We start from the raw sequence: 20,999 nt of genomic DNA on the forward strand, positions 1-20,999 counted from the left end.
ATGTATCATTAATGTAAGCATGGGAAGTTTTCCTGCATTTGGTATATCTAGCAAAATCATAAACATTCTAATAGTAACTATTTCATGTCTTTGCCTCAGAAGAGAAGAAAGTTTCCTGCTCTGAACATAATTTTGTAAATGTATAGTCGTCAACAGGAATTAAATAATGCAGCTTGGTCACAAAATGGTGCTGAAACAAATAATGAAACTTAATTTAAGGAAATGTTGTTTCGGCATCAATGATCACTGCTTTGCTGCTCATTCCTGTGGCTATGAGTCCAAGCAAAGAGATAAAAGCATAAGATTACTTGAGGTTTTGGGGAGCATTGGATAGAGCAAAATCAGCAAGGAATCCTGACTGATCTGTTGGAGTTCTTTGAGGATGTGTGTCACTGATCTTTTCGACCAGAACAGATGAACAGTGGATGCGGGTGAGGAGAGGGGCGTTCATTCGGGGAACTGCTCCAGTACATTGAGCTCGTGGGCCGACTGGACTTTGGACTTTGGATAATGGCGCCAAAAATGTTGGCGCCCACATGTATAATGTATGCAAAAAGAATGTCACTGTGCAGTTGCATATGTGACAAATAAAGCACTATTGAACTATTGAATCATTTAAATATTTGGAGGACTTTCACTCAGACCTTACTGAGGTGGTTGTTCAACAAAGTTAGAGCGTGTGGAATTGCTGGTAAAATGATGGCATTGATTGAGAATTTGTTAATAGACAATAAACAGAAAGTGGGAATAAATGTTTTTTTCTCAATTTCTCATAGACTCCTGCAGGGATTGGTGCTTCAGCCTTAACTGGTCACAATCTATCACCATGATTTGCCTGAGTACACCTAATTTCATATTTAGTTTACCTATGATTCAAAATTACATGGGAGTGCATTCATGGAAAAGGATGTAAAGAGGCTCTGAAAGGATATAGGCAGGATAGAGTCATAGTCATACTGTGTTGCAATAGACTCTTCAGCTTAATTGGACCATGCCGACCAATATGCCCCATCTGCACTAGTCCCATTTGACTGCACTTGGCGCATAACCCCTCTAAACCTCTCCTATCCATGCACCTTTCCAAATGCCTCTCAAACGATAAGATAATACCTGCCTCAACTATCTCCTCTGGCAACTCATTCCATATTCCCACCATTTCTGGTGTAAAAAAGTTGCCCCTCAGATTACTATTAAATCTTTGCTGCTGTAACACTAAATTTCCCCGGTGTGGAACGAATAAAGGAATTTATTATTATTATTATTATTATTATTATTATTATTATTATTATTATTATTATTATTATTATTATTATTATTATTATTATTATTATTATTATTATTATTATTATTATTATTATTATTATTATTATTATTATTATTATTATTATTATTATTATTATTATTATTATTATTATTATTATTATTATTATTATTATTATTATTATTATTATAATTATTATTATTCCCTGCACACTGAGGGCAATTTACAGAGGCCAATTACAATCTATATATCCGCACATCTTTGGATTTAGGAGGAAACTGGAGGATTCAGAGGAAACCCACGTAGTCATAGGGAGAAAGTGCAATCACCATATAGACAGCATACAAGGTCAGGAGCGAAACCAGGTCTCTGGCACTGTGAGCAACATGGTAGATGCAGTGAGGATGTTTTCCTGGCCGAGATATCTAGAACTCAGGCCCACAGTCCAAGCATAAGGGGTTGGCCATTGAGCACTGAGTTCAGGAGAAATCTATTTACCTGGAGCATGGATGCTCTGGAATTCTTTGGCCTACAGAGCTATGGAGACTCAGTCATTGTGTTCCTTCAAACAGAGATCAGTAGATTTATGGTGATTAAGGGGATTGTAAGAATATTGGAACAGTGCTGGGAAATGGCTCTCAGGGGGAAGAACAACCATGATCTTGATAAATGAGGTAGCAGTCTTGATGGGTCACATGGCCAACGCCAGCCACTGTTTCTTCTTTTTACATTTTTAGGTTGGATAATTCTTCAGATTCCAGTAAATTCTAACCCCACCCAAAACCTCACCTCAAAATCCTACTTTACCGACATATTTGTTGCATTAGCACTTCTAGGAGTTTGAGGGAGTTTCTAGGTGGACTAATTTTCTTTTCTTTGTGGTGAAGATAGTTCAGTGAGAGAATAGAATGATAGATTGCATTCTTGTTGTCTTATTACATTGGGCCAGCTGGCACCTATGGGCAGTCATTAGAGATGTATTATCAAGTCCGACAACATCTCTGACCGGTGATCTTAAAAATGTTTAAACTGGACTGCGACTCCCCCTTGAAAGTTGAAAGCCTTTGGGTTCTAAGTTGCGATTTCAGCGCAAAACACCACTTTCATTCGGGAAAGTTAGCACAAGAGAGCAAATCTGGAGGTTGAATTGGGGATGAGGAATGATTGGGAGTGCATGTTGAAACATTATTATTTACTGAGACACCTCAAATTGTTCCAATAAACAGCATGAAATGAATCACACTTGAGATAAGACATAGTTGCAACAGATCATATAGCAAAACATTGGTTATTTGGTTTTAAAAGAGGTGATTATTTTAACTAGGAGGTCTGGTTACTGATGTTATGATGTTCACCTCACAGTAGTGTTGTTACGCATGCTGTATGACCAGCCTCTAATGTTTCTCCATCTAATTCCATCTTGAACTGAATTTGAGAACGTGATCTGAAGAAGGGTCCCGATCCAAAACGTCACCTATCCATGTTCTCCAGAGATGCTGCCTGACCTGCTGAGTTATTTCGGCATGTTGTGTCTTTTTGAGAAAGTGGTAGTTAGCTTGAGCATTGCAGTCATTTTTTAATGTAGTAATTATTATACAATTGGATGGTTTGCCAGGCCCTTTCAGAGAACAATTAAGACTTAAGCACATTGGAGTATCTCAGGAGTCATATTTAGGCTAAACTGGGTAAGTCTGATAGAACTTCTTCCCTTTAGGTTATCAATAGATTTTCATAATGATCCAATAACTTACATGGGCTAAGTTATTAATTAACTGAATCTCATAGGTATCATGGTGGGATTTGAACATACTCTATCTCTGGATTGAGAGTCCAAACCTTTAGTCTGTAATTTGATCACAGCATCTTTGGTGTGCAGCATTGTTTTCAAGCTTAATAAAGGTGGGCCTATCATTAACACATCACTAAGTTATTTTCATTCTCCAGCATTGATTTAAAATCACAAATTTAACATGAGAAAATCAACTTATTAATTAAAGTCACAGTGATGAAAAGACCTTGATTCCACCGCTTAACATCCTGTCATTAACAACTAGCCTACATATAAGGCTAATGTACAGACTATTGAGGACAATCTGGATAAACTGAAAGCTCCACTTACCTACGTTAGAAAACTGAGGGACTGCTGTGTGTTCTGTTTTACAGAAACATGGCTCATTCCTACCTCACCTGACTGTGCCATTCACACTGAGGGCTTCTCACTACATCGGATGGTCAGCGCGCCGTCCGCGGACAAGGTTCAGGGAGGAGGGATCTGCTTTCTAATTAACTCCGCATGGTGCACGAACATGGTGGTCCTTATGAGCTCCTGTTCTGCAGAACTGGAACATCTTACAGTGGAGTTTCGCCCCTTCTACCTGTCGTGGGAATTCACTTTGGCCATCCTGACTGCAGTCTACATACCATCCCAGGCCGATGCTAAGCTTGCACTCAAAGAACCACAGCTTGTCACCAAAAGCCTTGGAACTAAGTACCCCGAAGCCTTGTTCATAATAAGGTCAACCTCAACACCCTGCTCCCAAGATATTACCAGCATGTCTCCTGCCCAACCAGAGGCCCACACAACCTCGAACACTGCTACACAACCATGAAAAATGCCTATCGATCCATTCCCAGATGCACTTCGGTAAATCTGATCACCTGGCTGCACTTCTTCATTCTGCTTACAAGTTGAAACAGAAGCAGGAGGATCTGGCGCAGAAAGTCTTGCAGAGCTGTTCTGAGGAAACAGATGACACCCTTCACAACTGCTTTGAGTCACTGGACTTGTCTATATTGAAGGAATCCATGACTCATCTAGATGAATATACCACTGCTGTCACAAACTTTATTAACAGGTATTAACACTTTATTAACAGACTGTGTACCAAAGAATACAATACGTGTATTCTCCAACCAAAATCCTTGGATGGACTGTGGTACATGTGACAATAATAAATCTAAAATTAAACCTAAATCACTTGGATAATGATTGTACTCATCTGAAGCTCAAACGCCCAGCTTTTGATTTTCCCAGTAATTCAAAATACTCAAGATTTCATAGTAACAAAATAGGGGCATTTTTGCACTCTATGGGATCTGGAATCTAATACAATTTAGAAATTACCTCATTCAGCTATGTCTGTTAAAGTATCAACGACCTTGTGTTTACCAATGTGGTCCCAAGGTGATGTCCAGGATTGCTGTTCCTGAGGCATAGTCATGAACTGAGCTAATTTTGGAAAATGGCAAGGCCAGCATATTTGAGCACGTTTATACTCATGACACCTAACAAATGGTTAATTAGGCATGGGACTTTAGACTAGAGATACAGCATGGAAACAGGCCTTTCGACCTACCCAGTCTGCACCAACAAACGATCACCCCGTACACTAGCACTATCCTACACACTAGGGACAATTTACAGTTTTATAGAAGCCAATTAACCTACAAACCTGTGTGTCTTTGCAGTGCGGGAGAATAGCAGAGCACCCAAAGAAAACCCACGCAGTCACAGCAAGGACATACAAACTCCATTCAGACAGCATCGTTAGTCAGGATCGAACCTGGGTGTCTGGTGCGGTAAGGCAGCAACTAAGACAGCTGCGTCACTGTGCCGCCCTGATGTCGAATACCATTGCTTAATTAAAGGCTGACGTTAATCTCAAATCTTTACAAAGAAAATGCAATAATAAGCAAGTGATGGGAAGGAAGTCATCACAAACATTTCCCCATATCTTGTGAAAATGGAGCAGAACAATTGAGTTCAATAGACAATGATGAAGCAAACTTCACTCTTAAAAACTATAAATCACTTAGGCTTTGTCCTGAAATTTCCAATGACAATCCATCAGTCAATTCAATTTATTCCATGTGATAACAAGCCAAGGAGGAGCATACTGGACACCACAAATGTTACTACCCCTGACACATTCTAGTTTAGTAAAAAACTTGTACCAGTATTTCTACAACATTAGCATTTAACAAATTTGTTCTGGTACGTCTTCAGCAGAACTCTCAGCACAAATCCAATTTGAGCAGTTACCTTTGGTACAGCCCACATCAATTACTAGGAGTACAATGCAAAGTTTAATTAGAAGTGTTAACTAACAGCACACACTCGCAACTAGCTTATTTCGTTATGTTCAGTTGGGGTCAAACCAGGACCACTTAGCTCCAGGCAAGTCTTAGTGCCGCCTTGAATGAAAAAGCTGAAATCCAAATATTGGGTGAGATTGACTACCCTTGACATCAGGAAGCATTTGACTGAGTGTGGCATGGAGGTGAATGAATAAAGTTGGAGTTAATGGAGATTAGGGGTAAAACCTCTTCTGTCTGGAACAGAAAGAATGATGGTTGCGGTTATTGGACCTGTTATTCAAATTCAAGACATGTTGCAGAACACGTTAAAGGCACAATTATTTACAGTGTTACCTCACATGCATTATTGTCACATGTACCAACACACTAGGGACAATGTACAATTTTACCAATGCCAATTAACCTACAAACCTGTACATCTTTGGAGTGTGAGAGGAAACCAGAGCACCTGTAGAAAACCCATGCGGTCACAGGGAGAACATACAAACTCCTTACGGCCAGCATCCGTAGTCAGGATCGAACGTGGGCTCTGGTTGAGGCAGCAACACTACCACTGCGCCCCACATGTATTCATGCAGAGGGACATTTGTGCAATGTCCATGTCCATCAAGAGATAATCTAACCACTTCCCTTTGAAATTCAATATCATTTCCACCATTGGACCTTTCATCATCAATTACATGATTGGAACCTTAAAATTAGCAACTACAAAAATGTTGTGGCCACAAATGTAGATCAAAAGCCATGTATACTGTGGCAAGTAAAGGGCCTGTCCCACTTCGGCGATTTTCAAGGCGACTACAGGCGACTAGGCTGTCGCCGCACGGTCGCCAGTGTGTCGCGGGGTGTCGTGGGCATGGTCGTGAGTAGTCGCCAAAAAGGCGTAGCTTTTTTCCGGTCGCCGCGGAATTTTCTCCCTGCTCTCAAATTTTCAGCGACTGCTGGCTTGACACCAATGATCGTAGCTTGTCGTCTCCTGTCGTAGGTTGTCGCCAGGTGACATAGGTTGTCACCGGTGCTGATCCACCTTTTATAAGAATTTTGTTTGTTTGAATAAAGTAAATTTTGGTCATTTTGACCAAAGATTGATGTTTGAAGTTATTGTATTTCAGAGTAGTTTCTCATGGCATCTCTTTCAAATATTTTAATTTCATTTATTTTGACCAATAAAACAAACACAAACACAAGCATTGCACTGCATTGAAAAGCGAACTCTTTTCACTTATTTTGACATTGGACTGCATTGGGTCTCTTCAGGGACAAGGGCTTCAACCACACAGACCTTTTCTCGGGCTTCTTCTTCTACATTCTTCTTGTCCTTCTGTCTTGCAGAGTTTTAAGCATGAAGGCCGCTGCAAGCAGCAGGGCTTGGATTTGATGTCAGAGCAATGCCATCATATGTTGCTTCCTGGCAGTCATGATGCAGAATGATCGGAGACCCTATCCAAACCCATTTTTGTGCCAAAATTACGTGAAATGGCTACCGTTGTGACCTGACAGGGTCGTAGCTTGTCGAGGGTGGAGGTAGGTGATTTCGGTTGTCGTAGCTTGTCGTAGTCGCTGTCGTAGGTGGACGTCCTAGGACGCGACGACTGGGTCGCCGGTTGTTGGTAGCTTGTCGACTGGGTGGTAGGCTGTTGTAGCTTGTTGCAGACATTGTCGTAGACATTGTCGTAGGGGGAAAAAAGTCGCCAGTTTTTCGGCGATCTGCTACGACTTTAACAGTCGCCGGCAGTCGCCTTAAAAATCGCAGAAGTGGAACAGGCCCATAACTTAATCAAAACTTTCACTTTCCATGGGTGTAATGGTGTAATGGACTATTTCCCACTTGTCTCAATGAATGGAGTTGCCATCATGTTTAGGATGCTTAATACTCTCCGAAACAAAGAAATCCATTTAATTGTACCTTCATCCATTACGTTATGCTTTCACTCCTTTCCCCATCAGGTCACTGTGGAGTATTTTTTAAATGGATTACAGCTACTTGCCACGTCATTTTTATTAACACCTCAGACATCTGTAAGCTTTATTGCCTAGAAGGACAAGAAGAGCAGGTGCTTAGTACACCCCTACCTGCAAGTTCCTCTTGAAGTCACACCTTATCCTTACTTTGAACCACATCAGCTTTCCTCAATTGTTCTGGGGAGAAAATCCTGGAACTCCCTCCCCAACAGTATTTTGCCAGTAGATTTATCACATCAACTGCAGCAGTTGAAGGAGGTGATTCACCATTACCTGAGGGCAATCAGGGATGGGCAATAAGTGTTGGACCTGCCTGCAACTTTGACATCCCACGATAAAGAAAATGCAGATGTTAATTAATGTATGCTGCTGCTAAAACAACACACTAGTTACTTATATTGGGCACATAATATAGAAAGTTTGTGACTAAACACGTCTTAACACCAGTGTGGTGAATCTGTGGAATTCAATGCCATAGAAGGCTGTGGAGGTCAAATCAATGGATATTTTAAAGGTGGAGATTGACAGATTCTTGATTAGTAGAGGTGTCAGAAGTTATGGGGCGAGGGCAGGAGAGTGGAATCGGGAGGGAAAGATAGATCAACCATGATTGATAGGGCAGAGTAGACTTGATGGGCCGATAGACTGAATTCTGCTCCTAAAACGTATGAAACACAGGGGCAATTGTGTATCTAAGAAAAATAGTGAAACAACATTCTTTTCAGATTCCAATTTCTTGAAATCTGCTGGTTAAAATCAAAATGAACATATATGTCACTTGGTGGCTCAGAAGCAAATTCTAGGTGTGCACCAAGGATTTCCTCAGCTTTCCTTTAATAAAATTGGCACATGTCCAAGGATGTCCTTGTGTTCCACCTACAGCCTGCTCCAGCAGGGAATCCCCCAGTGTTGCCTCACTCAGCTCCCAGCCTACACCTGAAACATTCCCAAACTGTTGTGATGGCACAATCTACACCCACCTCCACCAGCACACATGCACACACATGCACACACATGCACACACAAGCACGCAGAATGATCAGAGACCCTATCCATACACATGCATACACACACACAATCACGCACGCACACACACAATAACGCACAAGCATGCACGCAAGCACATATGCACATGCGTACACACAGGCACTCATGCACACACGCACACACACACACACATACACACGCATGCACACACTCACACACACGCGCGTGCACACACACTCTCTTCCAGGACTCTACCATTTAAAAACATTGAGGTCTGATTACCTCTTTATGCCAAAGATGGCTTTATCTGTTGGGCACAAACTGATCTGAGAGACATTATCAGGAAAGACAAGGACAGTCAGGAAGGAAGGCAGGTCCAGCAAATGACTATCAAAACTGAAGGCCTTTTTGGATTGTTGTTGTTGGTTAGGAGCCAAAAGCCCTCAATGTTGTTGCTGTTTTTTAGCTGTGTCATGGTGATTTGATTTCACTCTTGGCTCTCTACACAGGGCCCATTCAAAAGCTAATTTCACTACTCTCTCCATTGGGTTTGAGTTAGCCAGTGTACACCATGGGCTCTCTCCTTCCGGTGTGTTCCAAGGGGACTGGGCAAGATATAAAATCATCCCTATTGTTTCAGCGTTTCAGAGCAACTGTTTCAGCAATTGTTTCAGCTGACCAATTATTGTCAAGAACAGATTTTATATTCAACATTGTGTACCATGCACATTCTTCTAGAGGTAATACTCTCTGCATACCTCAAATAATCTGTCCACCGTTAGCAAAGCAGGAAAATATAAATTAAAAAAATCAAAATGGTTATACGCTATTACAGAGTTTAGTTTAGTTTAAAGATACAATGGAGAAACGGTCCCTTCGGCCCACCGAGTTCATGCCGACCAACGATCCCCGCACAATAACACTATCCTACACACACTAGGGATAATTTACACATACACCAAGCCAATTAACCTACAAACCTGTACGTCTTTGTAGTGTGGGAGGAAACCGAAGATCTCGGAGAAAACCCACGCGGTCACGGGAAGAACGTACAAACTCCATACAGACAGCACTCATAGTCAGGATCGAACCTGGGTCTCGGGCGCTGCAAACGCAGTGAGGCAGCAACTCTACCGCTGCGCCACCGTGCCGCCCTTCATGATATATCTTTGTAGCTGAATTAATAATTAAAAATTACTACTTTGGGTCTGATTTGCTTCATGTTGGATACACTACACTAGTGCTATACCTTTTAAGAAGTCTAAAGCCGCAGTATGTTCCTCTCTATCCTAAACGTGATCTTGTACTGTACCAGCTTTATTGAAGCATGAAGTACAGCACAGTAGCTGAAAACTGGTACTCATTTGAATGGACGTGTTTATGATTGACTCAGATGGGGTGGAAAGCCTGAAGCTATAAACTCAGGGAATTAGGAGCCAACAAGGATATCCTGTATCATAAACTGCCATATGAATGCTTGTCATCAATAAACATGCTATTGTTTGCTACAGAATACAGTGTTGCTGTCATCTGCTTTATGTATTTGTGAACTGTATGCTCACTAACTTTGCTGGTATCCCTTATGATATCTAGAATAAGTATAATGCACTAATGTCAACATTTATAATATTATTGATGGGCACCAAGTAAGGCCATCTCTGTGGCAGAGGTTTATTGAAGGTCACACCATGGGACATAAGTGGCAATGCAACATGAGTGGCACCTCCAAAAGAATATGAAAGCTGAAATGCTGGAAATGCTCAGCAGGTTGGGCACCATCTATAGAGGGAGAACAGGAGGAAATGTTTCAACGGTTCTTGAATCAAGCCATTTATTTAAACATAGCTTCAGCACACAAAGTAGGTGTCGTTTTTCAGTAATAGTTTTTCTGTCTGAAGAAGGGTCCCAACCCTCAATGTCACCTGTCCATTCCCCTGGCCAGATACTGACTGACCTACTGAGTTCCTCCAGCACTTTGTGTTTTGCTCAAGTTTCTAGCATCTGCAGTTCCTTGTGTCTCTACCTTTTCTGTAGATAGTTGTTTGTGGGAATTTAACATATTGCAAAGTGTTGTTGAGACAGGGGATACAAGGGGATAGGGCGTAATCCCATTGCGGGATTAGATTTTAACTGTTCCAGAAGATAACTGGACCAGTCCAGGGAAGGTAAGTGACCTTGTCCTGTGCTCTAATCTTTTATGGAACCAATGGGTGTGACCCAGCAGTAGGTAGAGCTTCTGCCACAGAGCTCCACAGGCAGCACAGTGGCGCAGTGGTAGAGTTTCTGCCTTACAACGCCTGGGTTCGATCCTGACTATGGGTGCTCACTGTATGGAGTTTGTATGTTCTCCCTGAGACTGCATGGGTTTCTCCGGATGCTCCCATTTACTCCCACACTCAAAAGATAGAAACATAGAAACATAGAAAATAGGTGCGAGGAGGCCATTCGGCCCTTCGAGCCAGCACCACCATTCATTGTGATCATGGCTGATCGTCCCCAATCAATAACCCGTGCTTGCCTTCTCCCCATATCCCTTGATACCACTAGCCCCTCTAGCTCAATCTAACCCTCTCTTAAATCCATCCAGTGGTTTGGCTTCCACTGCCCTCTGTGGCAGAGAATTCCACAAATTCACAACTCTCTGGGTGAAAAGGTTTTTTCTCACCTCAGTTTTAATTTTCTCACCTCAGTTTTGATGAGATGTACAGGTTTGTAGGTTAATTGGCTTTTGTAAGATGTAAAGTTCTGTAAGTTGTAACCAAGTGGGTGTAGGTTAGTGTACAGAGTGATCGCTGGTTGGTGCAGATTCAGTGGGCCGAAGGGCCTTTTTCTGCACTGTATCTCTAAAGTCTAAAGTCTAAGCTCCAGTGACCCAGTTCAGTCCTGACTTTTGGTACTGTCTGTTCTCCCAGCGACTGCATGATATTTCCTCTGTGTGCTCTGGTTTCCTTCTACAATCCAAGGAGATGAAAGATTAATTAGCCACTTGTTAATTCCCCCCGATGTGTAAGTGATTGGTAGAATCTGAGATGTGGGACTGTGGGGAGAATTGGTCACAGGAAAACGGAGGTGGAATGGGCTCAGTGGGTTGTAAAGAAAAACTGGTAATATGTTGAAAGATACCACAACCCTCCATATCAAAACTGAAAATAACTATGAGAACATTCATACTGAAAATAGCAAATATTACCAAGTGAAATCTGACTTATTGACATTCTCCTCTGCAATGGCAGAAAGCATTAAAGAGCCATTGATCAGGAACACTACCTCTTCCATATGATTGAATTTAGTGAACATCATATTCGTAGTGAGAGTCAGCAAAAACCACTCGTGCTGAAAAGCAACCCAATGCAATGGATTTAAGTATAAAGATGAAATTATTGTGGCCAGAATTCAGTGGGCCATGTTACAGGCACTCATTGCAAGATTATGCCCACTTATGTTAAGCAATGCTGGCCTCAGCTGGGTCACAGACTTGCTGCAGGGTGGCATATTGGTGGTGGACGAGATGAATGTTGAGAGTGGTGGAAGGGGTGTCAGTCAAGAGATCTGCTTGGTCCAATGTGATATTGAGTCTTCCAAGAGCTGCAGTCATACAGGCACTCTGATAGCAAATGCTGTCATCTATGAAATGCTGACATTTTGAAATTCACGGAGCTGTGTCAATTGAATGGGATTATATTTTCTTTCTATCTTCTGTTTGAGAAGTGTGTGCAGATGCACATGTGTATGTATACCTGTTATGTGTGTGCAAGTCTCTGTCTGTCTGTCTATATACATGCATGCACTCGTGTAATGTGGTGTTGTATAGGGTGTGCCTCCCTCTTCCAGATGAGCACATTTCCAATTACAGAGAAAATTGCTCAAAATAATGTTCTAATTAAAATAATTGTGAAGCCAGATATTTTTCTTGGAAATAAACCAGAACATTTGAAGAATAAGCGAGTTCGGTATCTCGACTGCTCATGCCCAGGTCATAGGTCACTCGTGCTAAACATTCTCGCCGGCTGAGCTGCTGCGTGAATACAGACCTGCGTTTCATCCGTATTTTCCAGTTTTGCTTCTTCAAGGTAAGAAAATACTGCTTTCAAAACTATTAACTAGGTGTATTTATGGTTCATTTGTACAAAACGACGATATGTTCGGTATCTTGCTTCTTCAAACTTCTGAAGAAGGGTCTCGACCCGAAAAGTCACCCATTCCTTCTCTCCCGAGATGCTGCCTAGCCCGCTGGGTTACTCCAGCATTTTGTGTCTACCTTCGATTTAAACCAGCATCTGCAGTTTTTTTCCTAGAGTTTGAAGGGAGGTGGGCAGAAACAGTTTCCCTTTGCAAATTTACAGTTGTGGCTGTCACACACATTCTGCATCCACTTATTCAGGTGATACGTGCTACTCCCACAGCTCAAAATTGCACAAATATGCATGGCTTTGTCCAGTAACATATAAAACAAAATAAATAACAAAGTCAATCATATGTTAATTCAAATAGGGTCCTGTAAGCATGTCCATTACCGGTACAAGTTACAAGGCAAAAGAAAATGGTGCAAGTATATTGAACTAATTTATACAATCACAAGATTATAACAGAAAATTAGAATGTCAAATACATTAAAATTATCCAATGTTATGGGAATGCTTGTTATTCATTGTCACGATCTCGCTCACTCACCGAAGCATAAAGCAATAAAACCAACAAAATCATCGTAGTTTTGTACAAAAGATCCATAAATACACCTAGTTAATAGTTTTGAAAGCAGTATTATCTTACCTCGAAGAAGCAAAACTGGAAAATACGGATGAAACGCAGGTCTGTATACATGCAGCAGCTCAGCCGGCGAGAATGTTTAGCACGAGTGACCTATGACCTGCGCATGCACGGTCGAGATACCAAACTCGTTTATTTGTGTTATTCAACATTCTGATATTGTTCAGCTGTCAACAATGATTGGAAGTTCACCAAATGTGTTGAAGCCTATGCTTATAATGGCAAAATCTGAGGACGAAGTAAAAATGAAGAGCTGGAATAGACCATCTGACCCATCAAACATGCTCCACAATTTACTAAGATCATCCATGATCTTTGATCTCATATTATTTTACAACACATTCCCTGTACTTCTTGATGTCCACAATGATTGAGCCTCAATAGAAATCAAGGGTAAACCATTCCAAAAGTTTATTGTCTAAGTGAAGGACTTTCTCGTCTTCTGGGTCCAAAATGGCTTACCCATTATTTTTGAACAATGCTTGCCAGTCCTTGAATCCACAGCCAGGACAGACGTCTTCCCTGAATCTATTGTCATGCTCTTTAAGAATTTTCTAAGTTTAGATAAGATCTTCTCCCACTCTGAGCTTTAGAGAATACCATCCGTCCAGTCAGCCATTCCTCATGCAGCAAACCAGCTATCCCTCGAACTAATGCTTTTAGATTGCTGAAAGATAAGCACATAGATATGCAGGGAATAGAGGGATATGGATAACTTTCAGGCAGAGGAGATTAGTTTAATTTGGTATCATGTTCGGCATAGACGTTTAGGCTTGTATACACTGGAATTTAGAAGGATGAGAGGAGAACTTATCGAAACGTATAAGATTATTAAGGGGTTGGACACGTTAGAGGTAGGAAACATGTTCCCAATGTTGGGGGAGTCCAGAACAAGGGGCCACAGTTTAAGAATAAGGGGTAGGCCATTTAGAACTGAGATGAGGAAAAACTTTTTCAGTCAGAGAGTTGTGAATCTGTGGAATTCTCTGCCTCAGAAGGCAGTGGAGGCCAATTCTCTGAATGCATTGAAGAGAGAGCTAGATAGAGCTCTTAAGGATAGCGGAGTCAGGGGGTATGGGGAGAAGGCAGGAACGGGGTACTGATTGAGAATGATCAGCCATGATCACATTGAATGGCGGTGCTGGCTCGAAGGGCCGAATGGCCTCCTCCTGCACCTATTGTCTATTGTCTATTGACTTTGTCGGCCAAACAGCCTGTTCCTGTGCTGCACTGTTCTATGTTCTAATCCAATTAATCTTCACTGTACTTTAAACTTTAGAGATACAGTGCGGAAACAGGCATTCCGGCCGACTGAGTCCATGCCGACCAGCGATCACACCATACACTAGCACTATCCTACATACTTTACAAGGGACAATTTACAATTTACAGAAGCCAATTAACTTACGAATCTGTATGTCTTTGGAGTGTGGAAGGAAACCAGAGCACCCGGAGAAAACCCATGTGGTTACAGGGAGAACGTACAAACTCCATATAGACAGCATCTGTAGTCAGGATCGAATCCGGGTCTCTGGCACTGTGAGGCCACAACTCTACAGCTGCGCACTGTGCCACCTCGTAATTTAGGGAAAGTACCAAAATGGTACGTAATACTGGAGATGTAATCTCACTACGCCTATATATAGCTAAAGAGCAAAATGGCAAAAAGACTCAGTTCAGTTTAGTTTCAGTTCAGTTTCCCTTACTCCCGAATTAAAATCCTAATGTAATTAAGGCCGCCATACCAGCTTTCTGCTTAATGGCTACTTGCACCACATATCGGCCTTCAGTGACGTGTACTAGTCTGAAGAAGGGTCTCGACCCGAAACGTCACCCATTCCCTCTCTCCTAGATGCTGTCTGACCTGCTGAGTTACTCCAGCATTTTGTGATACCTTGATGTACTAGTACACCCATGTCATTTTGAAAATGAATACCTCGTATTTTCCCACATTGTATGATAACTGGCACATTGTCAGCCTCTCACAGAGCTTATCCTTATCCCTTTGAAGCCTTTTAACATCCTTCCCATACTCACAATCTCAACTAGTTTTGCATTGTCACCAGGCATGGAAATATGATATTTAATCCACTCATCCAAATGGTTACCATTGATGTAATTTTGGGATCCAACAATGGTCACTGGTCAATGCAGCGCCAAACTAAGAATGATCTATTCATTCTCACAATTTTCCTCCTGTCCAAAAACCAATCCAAGTCAGGCAAGAGTCAAGAGTGTTTAATTTTCTTATGCATCAGGACTGGAACAATGAAATTCTTACTTGCACCAATAGCATAACAGGTTTGCAAACATAGGACTCAATAGATAATATAATAAACAAACAAAACAAGTTTAATAAATAAAAAAACAATCTAGTGCAAAACAAAACAAAGCCTAAAGTCCCCCGTGCAACCCAAGCAGTTTGTAGTTCAGAGTTTGGATGGAGTTTGTTGTGTTCAACAGTCTGATGGTCATTCGGAACAAACTGTTCCTGAACCTAGACATTACAGTTTTCAGACTTCTGTACCTTTCTTCCAATGGCAGGAGTGACATGAGAACATTAAATGCAACCACAATGAAAATACGATAAATTATCAGTTATTCTAGGTAAACCAGACCATGATAGTGCAAGTCAAAGTATGTAGTGCAGTCTTAGTCGTACAAAGTCCATAACAGTTTGTTGCTCAGGCAAGATATTGGTTGGGATTGTTCAGGGTGGTTCAAGAGTCTGATGGTGAGGGGATAAAGATATTCTTGATCCTGGTGGTAACAGTTATCAGGCTCCTCACATCCGCAAAAGAGCTCCAGCCCAACGTTTATGTTTTACACATCCATGTTAGGAAAAGGGGACGTACAACGAGATCTGGGTGTCCTAGTGCATCAGTCACTGAAAGGAAGCATGCAGGTAGAGCAGGCAGTGAAGAAAGCCAATGGAATGTTGGCCTTCATAACAAGAGGAGTTGAGTATAGGAGCAAAGAGGTCCTTCTGCAGTTGTACAGGGCCCTAGTGAGACCGCACCTGGAGTACTGTGTGCAGTTTTGGTCTCCAAATTTGAGGAAGGATATTCTTGCTATTGAGGGCGTGCAGCGTAGGTTTACTAGGTTAATTCCCGGAATGGCGGGACTGTCATATGTTGAAAGACTGGAGCGACTAGGCTTGTATACACTGGAATTTAGAAGGATGAGAGGGGATCTTATCGAAACGTATAAGATTATTAAGGGGTTGGACACATTAGAGGCAGGAAACATGTTCCCAATGTTGGGGGAGTCCAAAACCAGGGGCCACAGTTTAAGAATAAGGGGTAGGCCACTTAGAACAGAGATGAGGAAAAACTTTTTCAATCAGAGAGTTGTGAATCTGTGGAATTCTCTGCCTCAGAGGGCAGTGGAGGCCAATTCTCTGAATACATTCAAGAGAGAGCTAGATAGAGCTCTTAAGGATAGCGGAGTCAGGAGGTATGGTGAGAAAGCAGGAACGGGGTACTGATTGAGAATGATCAGCCATGATCATATTGAATGGCGGTGCTGGCTCGAAGGGCCGAATGGCCTGCTCCTGCACCTATTGTCTATTGTCTATTGATTCTGCTCAATCTTATTTTTCTTTTCATGGTAGATTCAACCATTTACCCTGCAGCTGATTTTTGAGCAGTCGGTCAGTTAGTTCTTGTTTATTCACTCCCACCCTTCTTTGTGCGTTCTTATTTGCTGTGCTCCATTCCAAAGGAACAAGTACTGTAAGAATCAAGATAAATATAAAAATCCGATTACAAGAGGCATTTCTTTTGTTTTCAATCACGCCTCTTTGTTCAGCATATCCTTTCTGGAATGTTAATGGTGTGTCCTAGTTGCAACAGAACTGTCCTTGGCTTTACAAGTTTACTTTCTTCTTCAGAATATTGTGGCTTGTTTGAGGTATCCAAAATCTGTCTAGAATGTGTGCACGCATTCTGCGTGTCTGTAAATATTCAAAAAACTGGGTTGGATTTTCTAGGATTAGGAAGACTTTAGTTACTCAATTAACATGATGTTGCACTTCAAGAACATGCTGATGCCGTCAGAAACTGCCCACTAACACAATTGCAGCATTGATATTAAACAGTTAAGCCCTTATTGTCATGCTGCTGAACTATTCTGCAGCACACACAAATGTAACAAAGGGTTTTTCACAACCAGCTATTTGAGAGTGGTTTGAAAAAAAGTAGGATTGAAGAACAATGATACACAACATGGCTGCCCATTTTGAGATTCTTTTTTAAATTATAAAACTCCATAACCATTCCCTATTCATAATTTGCACCATACCAACACCAAATAGTGTCACCCATTTGTTCTTCAAGTCTAATATTGCTAATGGTAGTTAATGTTAACTACTTGTATTAAATCATGTTGGTTTCATGATATAATTTTCTCACCCCAGTGCTCCTGCCTTTAGAAACCAAACATCCACATCCTCATTATGCACCAGTTTGTCAGGTGAGTTGGAAAGCAAAAGAACCCCCCGCCCCCCCAAAAAATTCTTGATTGCATAATTCTTGAATGTAGGCCAATAAACTTATGCCCATTTCCAGTATTTTTATAATGAATAAATAAATCTGTGAAATGAAAATGCAAAGATTAAAAAGTGCTACAAGATCTATCGTGGTATTGTCTTCATGGTTGCTTACACCATTTCTCTGGGAGCTGATCCTTAACTTCTTTGGGGGAGAGTCAGCTATCTCAATGCAGGTGAATAGAGGAGTTTAAACCTTAATGATCTAAAGGGAGGTGAAATCAATGGCACATGTTCAGCTTAACATTACACAATATAAGTTTAATTGGCTACTCTCAATTAGCAGTGAAGTGCTGACAGTCTACGTTACATTCAAATACTTCTGTGGCTTGTTACAGTCACTCTCTGTACCTTTGCCATGTAGATTCCCTGAGATGGCACTTGAAAGAGCATAAAGTTCACTCTCCCCTCGATCAGTGGACGTAAACCTTGCCACAGTTTACCTAAAGAACACCCTATGTGCTGCCATAACTGCCTCTTTACTGTCTGTAGGTCTGCCTTGCCATTCTCCAAGACAAAGCAATCACAAAGCAGAACCTGTTTAAAGACCTCCCATAAAGAGGTCAGTTCTGAAGCTCATCTCTCAATATGCTGAAGAATTGGGCGACGCAGTGGCTCAGTGGTAGAGTTGCTGCCTTGCAGTGCCAGAGACCCGGGTTGGATCCTGATCATGGGTGCTGTCTGTACGGAGTTTGGACATTATCCTTGTGACTACATGGGTTTTCTCTGTGATCTCCAGTTTTGTTCCACATTCCGAAGATGTGGTTTGTAGGTTAATTGGTTTCTGTGAATTGTTCCTCGTGTGTAGGATAGAACTAGTGTAAGGGTGATCATTTGTCAGCATGGATTCAGTGGGTCAAAGCGCCTGTTTCCACTCTAAACTCTAAATTAGTCACTGTCAGGTACATAACACAAGTTCATAGAGACCTATTGTCTTTGAACTCCAAAATATCCTTTTCTACTAGTTCTAGCTCTGATAATGATCAGAAACTGAGATGTGTTATGTGTCAACTCAGTGGTCTTCTTCACATGGACTTGAGCTCTTGACCACATATGGTGGATGATGCAGTCAACCTAGGCCTGCACTTCATCCTCCAGCACCTAGACCACAAGGGGACCTATGCCAGGATTCTGTTTGTGGACTTTAGCTCTGCATTTAACACCACTGTGCCAGAGCTACTACACTACAAACTCTCCCAGTTGACTGTGCCTGAACCCCTCTGTCAGTGGATCATCAACTTCCTGACAGACAGGAAGCAGCATGTGAGGCTGGGAAAGCACATCTCGGACCCGCAGACTCTTAGCATAGGAGCTCCGCAAGGCTGCGTACTCTCCCCTCTCCTTTACTCTCTCTCCACCAACGACTGCACATCCACAGACTCCTCTGTCAAGCTCCTCAAGTTTACAGATGTCACAACCCTGATTGGACTGATCCAGGATGGGGAGGAATCTGCCTACAGATGAGAAGTGACACAGCTGGCGTCCTGGTGCCATCACAACAACCTGGAGCTCAATGCCCTTAAGACAGTGGAACTAATTGTAGACTTTCGAAGAGCTCCCCCTCCCCTCCCCCCACTCACCATCAACAACACCATAGTCACATCTGTGGAATCATTTAAGTTCCTTGGAACCATCGTCTCCAGGACCTTAAATGGGGGGTCACCATTGAGTCCACAGTCAAAAAGGCCCTACAGAGGATGTACTTCCTGCGGCAACTGAGGAAACACAATCTGCCATAGGCAATGATGATCCAATTCTATACTGCTATCACTGAGTCTGTCCTCACCTTCTCCATCATGGTCTGGGATGGCTCAGCCACCAAGCACGACATCCGGAGGCTGCGTCGGATCGTTCGCACAGCTGAGAAGGTTGTTGGCTGCAACCTTCCCCCCATTGATGAACTGTGCACTGCAAGGGCCAGGAAGCGAGCAGGCAAGATCATATCTGACCCCTCTCACCCTGGATACAAACTCTTTGAAGCACTTCCCTCTGGAAGACAACTCCGGACTGTCAAAGCAGCCACAGCCAGACATAAAAACAGCTTTTTTCCACGAGTGGTAATTCTACTCAATAACCAAAGTCTGAAGCTTCTTTTTTGCTATGGTTTATGTTCACCCACATGTTTAGACCGTAATGTTGTATCCTTATTGTTTTGATGTGTTTATGCTTTATTCTTAATTGATAACTGTATGTTTGTGTTGTCATTTGTGAACGGAGCACCAAGGCACATTCCTTATATCTGCATACTTGGCCAATAAACTTATTCATTCATTCATTCATATTTGTTCCAACTCACTATTTTCACTTTGGCCACCTAACCAGCACAGGTCTTGTGATACTAAAACAAATATTCAAACCTTTGCTTTTTCAAGATTTTAACTATTTCAATGCTTTGCTCTCTGGTCTGAAATCATTGAGTAAATAATTTCTCATCCTAAACTCCGAAGTTGATTTGGTAATTCACAATTTATTCACCCTTTACCATTGTGACTTCTGATCCGCACAGATCACCCCTCCGTCAACACCTCGTTTTATCTTTGTTTCCTCCTCACAATCTATAATCCTCTAAGATTGACACAAAAGCTGGAGTAACTCAGTGGGACAGGCAGCATCTCTGGAGGGAAGGAATGAGTAAAGACGGGTCTCGACCCGAAACATCACATAGAAACATAGAAACATAGAAAATAGGTGCAGGAGTAGGCCATTCGGCCCTTCGAGCCTGCACCGCCATTCAATATGATCATGGCTGATCGTCCAGCTCAGTAACCTGTACCTGCCTTCTCTCCATACTCCCTGATCCCTTTAGCCATAAGGGCCACATCTAACTCCCTCTTAAATATAGCCAATGAACTGGCCTCAACTACCTTCTGTGGCAGAGAATTCCACAGACTCACCACTCTCTGTGTGAAGAAATGTTTTCTCATCTCGGTCCTAAAAGACTTCCCCCTTATCCTTAAGCTGTGACCCCTGGTTCTGGACTTCCCCAACATCGGGAACAATCTTCCCGCATCTAGCCTCTCCAACCCCTTAAGAATTTTATATGTTTCAATAAGATCCCCCCTCAGTCTTCTAAATTCCAGCGAGTATAAGCCTAGTCTATCCAGTCTTTCTTCATATGAAAGTCCTGCCATCCCAGGGATCAATCTGGTGAACCTTCTCTGTACTCCCTCTAAGGCTAGAATGTCCTGAAACGTCACCCATTCCAGAGATGCTGCCTGTCCTGCTGAGATACTCCAGCATTTTGTGTCTATCTTCCATATAAACCAGCATCTACATTCTTTCCTACAATCCACTAATATCTCTCTTCCAAAATTAGCTCCTCCAAATATGATGATTTTTTATCATTTCACTGTGCTTTAAAAACCTATTCCACTG

Source organism: Rhinoraja longicauda, chromosome 1 (assembly GCF_053455715.1).
Source record: "Rhinoraja longicauda isolate Sanriku21f chromosome 1, sRhiLon1.1, whole genome shotgun sequence".
Lineage (NCBI taxonomy): Eukaryota > Metazoa > Chordata > Chondrichthyes > Rajiformes > Arhynchobatidae > Rhinoraja > Rhinoraja longicauda.